Source organism: Pleurodeles waltl, chromosome 8, assembly GCF_031143425.1.
Source record: "Pleurodeles waltl isolate 20211129_DDA chromosome 8, aPleWal1.hap1.20221129, whole genome shotgun sequence".
Lineage (NCBI taxonomy): Eukaryota > Metazoa > Chordata > Amphibia > Caudata > Salamandridae > Pleurodeles > Pleurodeles waltl.
This window is the reverse complement of record NC_090447.1, coordinates 563,196,087-563,211,527: the sequence shown is the minus strand read 5'-3', so window position 1 is coordinate 563,211,527 and position 15,441 is coordinate 563,196,087.

Sequence of the window (15,441 nt, the reverse complement as noted above, 5' to 3'; positions counted from 1 at the left end):
TGAGCACTGGGGCCCTGGGTTACCAGGGTCCCAGTGACACATACAACTAAAACAACATATATACAGTGAAAAATGGGGGTAACATGCCAGGCAAGATGGTACTTTCCTACACAACCCCCCCCCAAACGAAGGACAATAAGACTAGCCATTACCTGATGAGTCTTCATTGTCTAAGTGGAAATATCTGGAGAGTCCATCTGCATTGGAGTGGCTACTCCCAGGTCTATGTTCCACTGTATAGTCCATTCCAGTTAGGGATATGGACCACCTCAACAATTTAGGATTTTCACCTTTCATTTGTTTTAGCCAAAGTAGAGGTTTGTGGTCTGTCTGAACAATGAAGTGAGTGCCAAACAGGTATGGCCTCAACTTCTTCAGAGCCCAGACCACAGCAAAGGCCTCCCTGTCAATGGCAGACCAACGCTTTTCTCTAGGGGTCAACCTTCTACTAATAAAAGCAACAGGTTGATCCTGGCCCTCAGAATTAAGTTGTGATAGGACTGCCCCTACTCCTAATTCAGATGCATCAGTTTGGACATAGAATTTTTTAGAGTAACAAGGGCTTTTCAGGACAGGTGCAGAGCACATGGCCTGCTTCAGCTCCTCAAAAGCTTTCTGACAGTTTGCTGTCCATAATACCTTTTTAGGCATTTTCTTGGATGTGAGGTCATTAAGAGGGGCTGCAATGGAGCCATAGTTCTTAATGAACCTCCTGTAATACCCAGTGAGGCCTAGGAAGGCTCTCACCTGAGTCTGAGTGGTAGGGGGAACCCAATCAATAATAGTTTGGATTTTCCCCTGAAGTGGTGCAATCTGTTCCCCACCAACAAGGTGTCCCAGATAAACCACCTTACCCTGCCCTATCTGGCACTTTGAAGCCTTGATAGTGAGGCCTGCCTTTTGCAGGGCCTCCAAAACTTTCCAAAGGTGGACCAGGTGATCATCCCAGCTGGAGCTAAAGACAGCTATATCATCCAAATATGCTGCACTGAAAGCTTCCAGCCCTTGCAGGACTGTGTTCACCAACCTCTGAAAAGTGGCAGGTGCATTTTTCAAACCAAAAGGCATTACAGTAAACTGGTAATGTCCTCCAATGGTAGAAAATGCAGTCTTAGGTTTAGCATCTTCTGACATTTTGATCTGCCAATACCCTGCAGTCAAATCAAAAGTGCTTAGATACTTGGCAGATGCCAGTGTATCTATTAGCTCATCTGCCCTGGGTATAGGGTGAGCATCAGTTTTGGTTACCAAGTTGAGACCTCTATAGTCTACACAAAACCTCATTTCCTTCTTTCCATTTTTAGAATTGGGTTTTGGTACCAGTACCACAGGAGAAGCCCATGGACTGTCAGAGTGCTCAACCACTCCTAGTTCCAACATCTTCTGAACTTCTTGCTTTATGCAGTCCCTGACATGGTCAGGCTGCCTATAGATCTTACTTTTGACAGGTAAACTGTCTCCAGTATCTATAGTGTGCTCACACCAAGAAGTGGTGCCTGGCACAATGGAGAAGAGTTCTGAAAATTGTCCTAGGAGATTTATGCAATTATCTTTCTGCTCAGCAGTAAGACAATCAGCCAAAACTACACCTTCCACAAGAGCATCTTGTTCTGTGGAAGAGAAGAGATCAGGTAGAGGATCACTGTCTTCTTCCTGTCCCTCATCTGTTGCCATGAGCAGGGTGAGATCAGCCCTGTCATAGTAGGGTTTCAGGCGGTTGACATGGAGCACCCTAAGGGGACTCCTGGCAGTGCCTAAGTCAACCAAGTAGGTGACTTCACCCTTCTTTTCAACAATTGTGTGTGGACCACTCCATTTATCTTGGAGTGCTCTTGGGGCCACAGGCTCCAAGACCCACACTTTCTGCCCTGGTTGGTACTGAACCAAAACAGCCTTCTGATCATGCCATTGCTTCTGGAGCTCTTGGCTGGCCTGAAGGTTTTTACTGGCCTTTTTCATGTACTCAGCCATCCTTGATCTGAGGCCAAGTACATAATCCACAATATCCTGCTTAGGAGCTTTTAAAGGTTGTTCCCAACCCTCCTTTACAAGTGTGAGTGGACCCCTAACAGGGTGTCCAAAAAAAAGTTCAAAGGGGCTGAAGCCCACTCCTTTCTGGGGTACCTCCCTGTAGGCAAAAAGGAGGCATGGTAGAAGGATATCCCATCTCCTGCGGAGTTTTTCAGGGAGTCCCATAATCATGCCTTTGAGAGTTTTATTAAATCTCTCCACCAGTCCATTTGTTTGTGGATGATAGGGTGTTGTGAACTTGTAAGTTACACCACACTCCTTCCACATGGCCTTTAAGTATGCAGACATGAAATTGCTTCCTCTGTCTGATACTACTTCCTTTGGGAAGCCCACCCTGGAAAATATTCCCAGGAGGGCCTTTGCCACTGCAGGAGCTGTAGTGGTCCTTAAAGGAATAGCTTCAGGATATCTTGTGGCATGGTCCACTACCACCAAGATAAACCTATTGCCTGAAGCAGTAGGAGGGTCAAGGGGGCCAACTATGTCAACCCCTACCCTTTCAAAGGGAACCCCAACCACAGGCAGTGGGATAAGGGGTGCCTTTGGAGTGCCACCTGTCTTGCCACTGGCTTGACAGGTTTCACAGGACTTACAAAATTCTTTTGTGTCCTCAGACATCCTAGGCCAATGAAACAGTGGTACCTATCTGTCCCAAGTTTTCATTTGACCCAGGTGCCCAGCTAAGGGAATGTCATGTGCCAGTGTTAGGAGGAACTTTCTGTACTCCTGAGGAATCACTAATCTCCTGGCAGCTCCAGGTTTAGGATCCCTATGCTCAGTGTACAAGAGGTTGTCCTCCCAGTAAACTCTGTGTGAGTCACTGACATCCCCATTAGCCTGTTTGACAGCTTGCTGTCTGAGACCCTCTAATGTGGGACAGGTTTGCTGTGCCACACTCAGCTCCTCTCTGGCAGGCCCCCCTTCACCCAAAAGCTCAGCAGTGTCTGCTTCCAGCTCCTCTGGTGTAGGTTCTGCACAGGGAGGGAATTCTTCTTCCTCAGAAGTAGAATCCACTGTAGAGGGAGGGATAGTAGGAAGTGGTTTGCTTCTACTAGCCCTAGCTTTAGGGAGCACTTGGTCCATTGTTCCAGGATCCAAGCTTCCCTGTCCTTTTTGCTTTTTGGCCTGAGCCCTTGTCAAAGCAAAAATATGCCCTGGGATGCCCAGCATTGCTGCATGGGCCTCCAACTCCACATCTGACCAAGCTGATGTCTCCAAATCATTCCCTAATAGACAGTCTACAGGTAAATCTGAAGCTACCACAACTTTCTTTGGACCAGATACCCCCCCCCAGTTGAGATTTACAACAGCCATGGGGTGGCTTTGTGTTATGTTGTGAGCATCGGTTACTTGGTACTGGTGTCCAAGTATGTGTTGTTCAGGGTGCACCAGTTTCTCAATCACCATTGTGACACTGGCACCTGTGTCCCTGTAGGCCTGGACCTCAACACCATTTATTAGGGTTAGTTGCTTGTACTTCTCCAAGTTATGGGGGCAAGCAACCAAAGTGGCTAAGTCAATAGCCCCTTCAGAGACTAAAGTAGCCTCTGTGGTCTCCCTAATCAGACCAACCCCAACTAAATTACCAAAAGTGAGCCCAGCTACTCCCTTGGATTGGCTATTAGTAGGTTTGCTCCCACCACCACTGCTATTAGTAGGGACACTAGGTGTAGCAGTAGGGGTTGTAGTGGTAGGAGCTGTGGTGCCTTTCTTTGGACAACTGGGATCTGTTGTCCAATGGCCTTTTATTTTACATAAATAGCACCATGGTTTCTTTTCCTTGTTCTGATTAAAGGAGGATTTGGGCCCACCACCCCCACCAGAGTGTTTTTGTGGGCCTGATGAAGACTCATTTTTAGATTTGTCCCCACCCTTGTCAGAAGACTTACCATCCTTCTTTTTGTTGCCATCTTTGTCACCCCCTGTATGAACTTTTCTGTTCACTCTTGTTCTGACCCATTTGTCTGCCTTCTTTCCCAATTCTTGGGGAGAGGTCAGATCAGAGTCCACCAAGTACTGGTGCAACAAATCAGACACACAATTATTAAGAATATGCTCTCTCAGGATCAAGTTATACAGGCTGTCATAATCAGTAACTTTACTGCCATGTAACCACCCCTCCAAGGCCTTCACTGCCTGGTCAATGAAATCAACCCAGTCTTGTGAAGACTCCTTTTTGGTATCTCTGAACTTTATCCTGTACTGTTCAGTGGTTAAGCCATAACCATCCAGGAGTGCATTCTTAAGAACTTGGAAATTATTAGCATCATTTTCTTTTACAGTAAGGAGCCTATCCCTACCTTTTCCAGTGAATGATAGCCATAGGATAGCAGCCCACTGCTTTTGAGGGACATCCTGTACAACACAGGCCCTCTCAAGTGCAGCAAACCACTTGTTAATGTCATCCCCCTCCTTGTAAGGGGGAACTATCTTGTGCAGATTCCTGGAATCATGCTCTTTTGCAGGATGACTATGGGGAATACTGCTGCTGCCACCATGGGTATCTAAACCCATCTTCTGTCTTTCCCTCTCTATTTCTAAAGACTGTCTATCCAAATCCAGCTGTTGCTTCTTGAGCTTCAGTCTGGTTTGCTCCACTCTCAATCTATTGAGCTCCCTTTCTAACAATCTGTCATCAGGGTGGGTGGGAGGGACATTTCTAGATACAGAGGTATGATGGGAATGAACAGAAGGAGACCTGTCCCTTACAAGGGGCACCCTAACAGCTTGGCTACCAGCATAATGTGAGAGCACATCATCAGTATGATGTGATTCAACCTCTGTACCAACTATGCTAGACTGTCTAGTAATGGGCAGGCTGAGAAGTTTCTTTCCTGAGCCTTTTCCTGGGGGAGTCCCTGGATCAGATTGAGAACCATTAGCTACTTTTTCTACAGATTGGGCACTTATGGCCTTATCCTGTACTCTAAGCATATTAATTAACAGTTCTAAGGAAGGATTCTTCCCTACACTCAAACCTCTCTCTATGCAGAGACTCCTTGCTCCTTTCCAGCTAAGGTGATCATATGCAAGTTTGGACAGTTCAACTTTTTGGCCTGTGCCAGACATTTTTAGAGAGAGTTAAAGTGATAGACAAAGAGAAAAAAGTTTTCAGAACTTTTTGGAAAGACAGAAAAACTTTTTAAACTTTTAAGAACTTTTTGAAAGTTTAGAAGTACTTTTCAGCACTTAGAAAAGAGTGAAAAGAGGAAATGCAAAACTTTTTGGCTATGTGTATATACACTGACTTTGTTTTGTATATTTTTCTCTTATGAAAAGTACAATGACAAGAGTGGTAAGTAGTCTCAAAGCACTTATCCCACCGCTGCACAACCAATGTAGGAGGCTGGACTGGCTTGTAGTGAGTACCAAGGGGTACTTGCACCTTGCACCAGGCCCAGTTATCCCTTATTAGTGTATAGGGTGTCTAGCAGCTTAGGCTGATAGATAATGGTAGCTTAGCAGAGCAGCTTAGGCTGAACTAGGAGACGTGTGAAGCTACTACAGTACCACCTAGTGTCATATGCACAATATCATAAGAAACACAATACACAGTTATACTAAAAATAAAGGTACTTTATTTTTATGACAATATGCCAAAGTATCTTAGAGTGTACCCTCAGTGAGAGGATAGGAAATATACACAAGATATATATACACAATAGCAAAAATATGCAGTATAGTCTTAGAAAACAGTGCAAACAATGTATAGTTACAATAGGATGCAATGGGGAAACATAGGGATAGGGGCAACACAAACCATATACTCCAAAAGTGGAATGCGAACCACGAATGGACCCCAAACCTATGTGACCTTGTAGAGGGTCGCTGGGACTATTAGAAAATAGTGAGAGTTAGAAAAATAACCCTCCCCAAGACCCTGAAAAGTGAGTGCAAAGTGCACTAAAGTTCCCCTAAGGACAAAATAGTCGTGTTAGAGGGAAAATGCAAGGAAAACACAAATCAGCAATGCAACAACGATGGATTCCTGACTGAGGGTACCTGTGGAACAAGGGGACCAAGTCCAAAAGTCACAAGCAACTCGGAGATGGGCAGATGCCCAAGAAATGCCAGCGGTTGGTGCAAAGAAGCTCTTACTAGGCTGAAGAACTGTGAATACTGCAGGAACGACAAGGGCTAGAGACTTCCCCTTTGGAGGATGGATCCCCCACACCTTGGAGAGTCGTGCAGAAGTGTTTTCCCGCCGGATGGACGCCAACAAGCCTTGCTACACGCAAATCGTGCGTTTGGCGTTTTTGGATGCTGCTGGGGCCCAGGAGGGACCAGGAGGTCGCAAATTGGAACTGCAGAGAGAGGGGACGTCGAGCAAGACAAAGAGTCCTCACTGAAGCAGGTAGCACCCGGAGAAGTGCCAGAAACAGGCACTACGAGGATGTGTGAAACGGTGCTCGCCGAAGTTGCACAAAGGAGTCCCACGTCGCCGGAGACCAACTTAGAAAGTCGTGCAATGCAGGTTAGAGTGCCGTGGACCCAGGCTTGGCTGTGCACGAAGGATTTCCGCCGGAAGTGCACAGGGGCCGGAGTAGCTTGCAAAGTCACAGTTCCCAGCAATGCAGCCCAGCGAGGTGAGGCAAGGACTTACCTCCACCAAACTTGGGCTGAAGAGTCACTGGACTGTGGGGGTCACTTGGACGGTGTTGCTGGATTCGAGGGACCTCGCTCGTCGTGCTGAGAGGAGACCCAAGGGACCGGTAATGCAGCTTTTTGGTGCCTGTGGTTGCAGGGGGACGATTCCGTCGACCCACAGGAGATTTCTTCGGAGCTTCTGGTGCAGAGAGGAGGCAGACTACCCCCACAGCATGCACAAGCAGGAAAACAGTTGAGAAGGCGGCAGGATCAGCGTTACAGAGTTGCAGTAGTCGTCTTTGCTACTATGTTGCAGGTTTGCAGGCTTCCAGCGCGGTCAGCGGTCGATTCCTTATCAGAAGGTGAAGAGGGAGATGCAGAGGAACTCGGCTGAGCTCATGCATTCGTTATCTAAAGTTTCCCCAGAGACAGAGACCCTAAATAGCCAGAAAAGAGGGTTTGGCTACCTAGGAGAGAGGAAAGGCTACTAACACCTGAAGGAGCCTATCACAAGGAGTCTCTGACGTCACCTGGTGGCACTGGCCACTCAGAGCAGTCCAGTGTGCCAGCAGCACCTCTGTTTCCAAGATGGCAGAGGTCTGGAGCACACTGGAGGAGCTCTGGACACCTCCCAGGGGAGGTGCAGGTCAGGGGAGTGGTCACTCCCCTTTCCTTTGACCAGTTTCGCGCCAGAGCAGGGGCTAAGGGGTCCCTGAACCGGTGTAGACTGGCTTATGCAGAATTGGGCACATCTGTGCCCAACAAAGCATTTCCAGAGGCTGGGGGAGGCTACTCCTCCCCTGCCTTCACACCATTTTCCAAAGGGAGAGGGTGTCACACCCTCTCTCAGAGGAAGTTCTTTGTTCTGCCATCCTGGGCCAGGCCTGGCTGGACCCCAGGAGGGCAGCTGCCTGTCTGAGGGGTTGGCAGCAGCAGCAGCTGCAGAGAAACCCCAGGAAGGGCAGTCTGGCAGTACCAGGGTCTGTGCTACAGACCACTGGGATCATGGAATTGTACCAACAATGCCAGGATGGCATAGAGGGGGCAATTCCATGATCATAGACATGTTACATGGCCATATTCGGAGTTACCATGGTGAAGCTACATATAGGTAGTGACCTATATGTAGTGCACGCGTGTAATGGTGTCCCCGCACTCACAAAGTTCAGTGAATTGGCTCTGAACAATGTGGGGGCACCTTGGCTAGTGCCAGGGTGCCCTCACACTAAGTAACTTTGCACCTAACCTTTACCAGGTAAAGGTTAGACATATAGGTGACTTATAAGTTACTTAAGTGCAGTGTAAAATGGCTGTGAAATAACGTGGACGTTATTTCACTCAGGCTGCAGTGGCAGGCCTGTGTAAGAATTGTCAGAGCTCCCTATGGGTGGCAAAAGAAATGCTGCAGCCCATAGGGATCTCCTGGAACCCCAATACCCTGGGTACCTCAGTACCATATACTAGGGAATTATAAGGGTGTTCCAGTAAGCCAATGTAAATTGGTAAAAATGGTCACTAGCCTGTCAGTGACAATTTGGAAAGAAATGAGAGAGCATAACCACTGAGGTTCTGATTAGCAGAGCCTCAGTGAGACAGTTAGTCACTACACAGGTAACACATTCAGGCACACTTATGAGCACTGGGGCCCTGGGTTACCAGGGTCCCAGTGACACATACAACTAAAACAACATATATACAGTGAAAAATGGGGGTAACATGCCAGGCAAGATGGTACTTTCCTACAGGGGAAAGTGGTTTATCTGGGCCACCTGGTAGGTGGAGAACAGATAGCACCACTGCAGGGGAAGATCCAGACCATTATGGAATGGGCTCCCCCTACAACTCAAACCCAGGTGAGAGCCTTTTTAGGCCTCACGGGGTACTATAGGAGGTTTATTAAGAATTATGGCTCCATTGCAGCTCCTCTTAATGACCGCACTAGTAAAAAGATGCCTAAAAAGGTATTGTGGACAACTAGCTGTCAAAAAGCTTTTGATGAGCTCAAACAGGCCATCTGCTCTGTACCTGTCCTAAAAAGCCCTTGCTACTCCAAAAAGTTCATAGTCCAGACTGATGCTTCTTAATTGGGGTTTGGGGCAGTGCTATCACAGCTTAATACTGAGGGCCAGGATAAATCTGTTGCTTTTATCAGCAGGAGGTTGACCCCTCGAGAAAAGCGGTAGTCTGCCATAGAGAGGGAGGCCTTTGCTGTGGTCCCGGCACAGAAAAAGTTGAGACCATACCTATTTGGTACTCACTTTATTGTTCAGACACACCACAAACCTCTACTTTGGCTAAAACAAATGAAAGGTGAAAACCCTAAATTGTAGAGGTGGTCCATATCTCTACAGGGAATGGACTATACAGTGGAACATAGACCTGGGAGTACCCACTCCAATGCAGATGGACTCTACAGATATTTCCACTTAGACAATGAAGACTCATCTGGGCAAGGATAGCCTTATTGTCCCTCGTTTGGGGGGGAGGGGGTTGTGTAGGAAAGTACCATCTTGCCTGGCATGTTACCCCCATTTTTACTGTATGTATGTTTGTTTTTGCCTGTGTCACTGGGATCCTGCTAGCCAGGACCCCAGTGCTCATAAAATATGCCCTGTATGTGTTCCCTGTGTGGTGCCTAACTGTATCACTGAGGTTCTGCTAACCAGAACCTCAGTGTTTATGCTCTCTCTGCTTTTAAAATTGTCACTGCAGGCTAGTGACTAATTTTTCCAATTCTGATTGGCACACTGGAACACCCTTATAATTCCCTAATATATGGTACCTAGGTACCCAGGGTTTTGGGGTTCCAGGAGTTCCCATTGGGCTGCAGCATTTCTTTTGCCTCCCATAGGGAGCTCAGACAATTCTTACACAGGACTGCCACTGAAGCCTGAGTGAAATAACGTCCACGTTATTTCACAGCCATTTTACACTGCACTTAAGTAACTTATAAGTCACCTATATGTCTAACCCTCACTTAGTGAATGTTAGGTGCAAAGTTACTTAGTGTGTGGGCACCCTGGCACTAGCCAAGGTGCCCCCACATTGTTCATGGCAAATTCCCCGGACTTTGTGAGTGCGGGGACACCATTACACGTGTGCACTCCCTATAGGTCAATACCTATATGTAGCGTAACAATGGTAACTCAGAACATGGCCATGTAACATGTCTAGGATCATGGAATTGTCACCCCAATACCATTCTGGTATTGGGGGGACAATTCCATGCATTCCCGGGTCTCCAGCATAGAGCCCGGGTACTGCCAAACTAACTTTCCGGGGTTTCCTCTGCAGCTACCGCTGCTACAAACCCTCAGACAGGTTTCTGCCCCACTGGGGCCTGGGCAGCCTGGTTCCAGGAAGGCAGAACAAAGGATTTCCTCTGAGAGAGGGTGTTACACCCTCTCTCTTTGGAAATAGGTGTGAAGGGCCTGGGAGGAGTAGCCTCTCCTGGCCTCTGGAAATGCTTTGAAGGGCACAGATGGTGCCCTCCTAGCATAAGCGAGTCTACACCGGTTCAGGGATCCCCCCAGCCCCGCTCTGGCACGAAACTGGACAAAGGAAAGGGGAGTGACCACTCCCCTGACCAGCACCTCCCAGGGGAGGTGCCCAGAGCTCCTCCAGTGTGTCCCAGACCTCTGTCATCTTGGATGCAGAGGTGTGAGGGCACAATGGACATCTCTGAGTGGGCAGTGCCAGCAGGTGACGTCAGAGACCCCTCCTGATAGGTGCTTACCTTTCTCTGTAGCCAATTATCCTCTGAGGGCTATTTAGGGTCTCTCCTGTGGGCATCTCACCAGATAACGAATGCAAGAGCTCACCAGAGTTTCTCTGCACTTCCCTGTTCGACTTCTGCCAAGGATCGACTGCTGACTGCTCCAGGACGCCTGTAAAACCGCAACAAAGTAGCAAGAAGGCTACCAGCAACATTGTAGCACCTCATCATGCCAGCTCTCTCGACTGTTTCCTGGTGGTGCATGCTCTGAGGGCTGTCTGCCTTCACCCTGCACTAGAAGCCAAGAATAAATCTCCTGTGGGTCAACGGAATCTTCCCCCTGCCAACACAGGCACCAAGCTTCTGCATCACCGGTCCTCTGGGTCACCTCTCATCCTGACGAGCATGGTACCTGGAACACAGGAGCTGGGTCCAAGTGTCCCCGACAGTCCAGTGGCCCTTCTGTCCAAATTTGGTGGAGGTAAGTCCTTGCCTCCCCACGCCAGACAGTAATCCTGTGTAGTGGGTGAACTGCAGCTGCTAGGGCTTCTGTGCACTACTGCAAGACGTCCTTTGTGCACAGCCTAGCCCAGGTCCCCAGCACTCCGTCCAGCACTGCCCAACTCGCTGAGTTGGACTCCAACTTCGTAGGATTCCCTTTTGTTGTGCTGAGTCGACCGCCATCCTCAGATCTTCTGAGAGCCTGTTCAGGTGCTTCTGCGGGTGCTGCCTGCTTCTGCGTGGGCGCTCCGTGTTGCTGAGCGCCCCTCTGTCTCCTCCTCCAAGAGGCGACCTCCTGGTCCTTCCTGGGTCATGGCAACACCCAAAATCCTCAACTGCGACTCTTGCAGCTAGCAAGGCTTGCTTATGGTCTTTCTGTGTGGAAACAACTCTGCATCCTCCAGCACGTCGTGGGACATCTTCTGACCAAAGAAGAAGTTCCTGGAACCTTCCGTTGTTGCAGAATCTTTGGCTTCTTCCACCTGGAAGCACCCCTTTTGCACCTTCATCCGGGGTTTAGTGGGCTCCTGCCCCCCCTGGACACTTGCGTGACTCTTGGACTTGGTTCCCTTCCTTTGCAGGTCCTCATGTCCAGGAATCCGTCTTTAGTGCTTCAGTTGTTGTCCTTGCAGAATCCCCTATCTCGACTTTACTGTCTTTCTGGGGAAGTAGGGTAACATTACTCCTACTTTTCAGGGTCTTGGGGTGGGGTATCTTGGACACCCTTAGTGTTTTCTTACACTTCCAGCAACCCTTTACACACTACACTAGGCCTGGGGTCTATTCGTGGTTCGCATTCCACTTTTGGAGTATATGGTTTGTGTTGCCCCTAGGTCTATTTTTCCCTATTGCATTCTATTGTGTTCTACAGTGTTTGCACTACTTTTCTAACTGTTACTTGCCTGATTTTGGTTTGTGTGTGTGTATTTTGTGTATATTACTTACCTCCTTAGGGAGTATATACTCTGAGATACTTTTCGCATATTGTCACTAAAATAAAGTACCTTTATTGTTAGTAACTCAGAGTATTGTGTTTTCTTATGATATAGTACTAAGTGATATAAGTGGTATAGTAGGAGCTTTGCATGTCTCCTAGTTCAGCCTAAGCTGCTCTGCTATAGCTACCTCTATCAGCCTAAGCTGCTAGAACACCTCTAATCTACTAATAAGGGATAACTGGACCTGGCACAAGGTGTAAGTACCACAAGGTACCCACTATAAGCCAGGCCAGCCTTCTACAATATATACATGCAGTTGTGTATGTTTTTGCATCTTGGAAATTCACCCAACAGGAAAACAGGAATACAGTGGTTGAAACAGTGTATGTGTCCTGGCTTTCTTTTCTGCAGATGGTTCTGGGTATGTGGTGTGTGTGTGTGATGTGTGATATGCGTGTGTGTGTCACTCTCCCCTCCCTCCCTTCCTCCCTTGTTTGCTAGACGGCTGTACTCACCGTCGGCGTTGTCGGCGGTGTTGGTGCTCCAGGATAGCTATGGCGTGGTACAGCACCGGGAAGACTTGCAGTTCGGGGTCCATGGCAGCCACCAACTCCTGTGTGTTCCTAGAGGTGAGTGTCTCCTTTTATATGATGGGTTTGCACCAGGCTTGTGGTGTCATTGCTACCGCCCCGGATATCCTGTTGGTGTGCTATGTCATATTATGGTGTGCGGATCCTTGTCTTCTGCCTGCCTGTAGGTGGATACTGCTGTGTTCAGTGTTTGTACCGCACTGGCGGTTGGTGTGGTACATTGACTATCTATGGGAGGGTTCACTGCCATGGTCATTATTTGGCGGTCATTACCGCCAGCCTGTTGGCGATGATACCACCACGTTACCCTGACGGTCTGAAGACCATCAGGGTCATAATGAGCACCATAATCTCCCTCTGCTTAAAAATGTAAATACATGATCAAAAGCTGTAACTAGCTCTTGATTTACACCATCTTGTGTTGTTTCCCAAAGCAACCCACAATGTGTATCTTGCTCTTACTCCCCATGTACATTTCTGCTACATAAATAACCATACATACTTCTTCCACCATCTCTCTCACGTTCTATCTTTGTCCTTTAACACTGGTAGCACCTTGTAAATTTCTTGTAAATTGCTTTTTAGACAGGGAACGGGGTGGAATTGTTTTTTAACCAAGTATCCTCGATTTTACAACTTATGCCTGCTACATAATTTTGACATGAATGGCCACTTGACGGCCACAATTACCGTAACTGGAGCGAGCAGTGCAGTTTTTTTTTGTGTCAGAGTAGGGGCTAGAAAAAGCAAAGCTGGTGTGACCACACTCCACTTTCCAGTAACACCTTGTAAATTGCTTGTAAATTGATTTTTGCACAGGGAACGGGGGATTTTTTTTTTTAACCACATAACCCTGATTTTAAGATTTAAACCTGTTTTTGACGAAGTCTGTTGTTGCTACATCTTTTTGAATTGAAGGCCACTTGGCAGCCACCATTACCGCAACTGGAGTGAGCGGTGTAGTTGTTTTTTGCTCTAAGGAGGGGCTACAAAAGAATGAAGCTGGCGCAACCCCACTCCACTTACTAGTAACACCTTGTAAATTGCTTGTGAATTGCTTTTTGAATGGGTAGAAATTTCTTTTTTCAACCAAAAACCCTGATTTTAAGACTTAGGGTCTGATTTAGATCTTGACCATTTTACTGACAATCAGCCACTGGGCCAGTCCCAAGTACTCCATCAAGCTGATAGGTGGCCGCCCACCGTATAAAGATATGTGGCGAGTCAGCCACCATGCATGTTGGTGGAGTCTTCTCCTTCACACTTGCTGTAACCCACAACCAACGTAGTGGACTCCAATGCTGGTGATGAGCACTGGACAGTGGCATTGTGCCGACCATATTTAGATAGCTTTGTCAAGTTGGTGGTGTTCCAGTGGCGGTCCCATGATGGGGTGAAGCTATTGCAGGACCCATTCTGCATTACAATATGGCTGCAGCTATTAGATGGATGCTAACAGCCCACACCTGATGTATATTGGACAATTGTGAACACCTGCAAAACACACTATAAAACAGATTCTATTTCAGACCATGATCCTTTTCCATTCCACTGCTGACCACAATTCTGATGATGACCTTGACACTGAACATCCAGGTTATGTTTTGTTTTCCGGTTCTCCCTTTTCTTTTTTACTTTTTCTTTTTTTCATTTTTCATTTTTTTGGAATGAATGTAGGGACACTAGCATATACTTTTCAAAAAACAGATTCCAAACTCCATCCATCAGCATATGAAGGTATAGGCCTTCATTATGTCCCTGGTGGTGAGTGATAAAGTGGCAGTAATACTGCCAACAAGCTTGCGGTAATTACCATCAAATTATGACCATGGTGGAGAAAACTTCCATAGACAGCCAATGTACCACACCAACCGCCAGGGCGTTAACAACACTGACCACGCGGAGCCAACAACAGCCAGGCAGAAGACAAAGTACCGCCCACCATACTTTGACTCTGCAATCTAACATGATTTTCGGAGTGGTACCAAAACCATCAAAAACCTGGTGGAAACACATCAAAGAAGAGCAAAAACTCACCATCAGAGACACAGGAAAGAACAACGCCGCCAGTGAACTGGAACTGCGAGTCTTCCCGATGCTCATCTACGTCATGCTTCACCTGGAACACCAACGCCAACGCCAACGAAGACGATGACGGTGAGTACAGTCACCTAGCACACAAGGGAGGGAGGGAGATAAATGAGAGTGACACACAGGCGCACAACAAACACCCAACACACACCATACACACAACCAGCTGAAGACGAAAAATGGCACATGATACACTGCAGAATAATGCAAGGACAATAAGAGTGCAGTAATGAGAATGTATTGATGTTAAGCGGTACCCAATGAACCAATTGTATGAAAACTGATATGTACAAATGTACACAAAGGGCCAATGCCCCGTCCAATGTACTAAGGGCCCACATAGCCACAGGGCACAGTCCAAGAACCAACTCGAATCCTGACTTCATCCGGATAGAACTCTGCAGGGGCATCAGTTTGCAAGTGGGCAGTCACCTCAGGGGGATGGGGGTGGGGTCACCTCAGCCAAATACGGGAACAAGCCCACTGGTTCTGGAGGGGGCTCCGTGCCCATTTTTCTTTGCTAGGGAGTGCAAGGCCACAGTCTCTGGAGTGGGTGACTTTCCCATTGGTTCTGGAGGGGGTTCTATGTCCATTTCTCTTTGCTGGGTTGTGCAAGGCCACATTCGCCAGAGTGGGTGACTTTCCCACTGGTTCTGGAGGGGGCTCATGCCCATTTATCTTTGCTGGGAAGTGCAAGGCCACAGTCTCTCAGGTGGGTGACTTTCCCACTGATTCGGGAGGGGGCTCCATGCTCATATCTCTGTGCTGGGGAGTGCAAGGTCACATTCGCCAGAGTGGGAGACTTTCCCACTGGTTCTGGAGGGGGCTCCATGCCCATTTCTCTTCGCTGGGGAGTGCAAGGACACAGTCTCTGGAATGGGTGACTTTCCCACTGGTTCTGGAGGGGGCTGCATGCCTATTTCTCTTTGCTGGGGAGTGCAAGGCCACAGTCTCGAGTGGGTGACTTTCCGCCTGGTTCTGGAGGGGG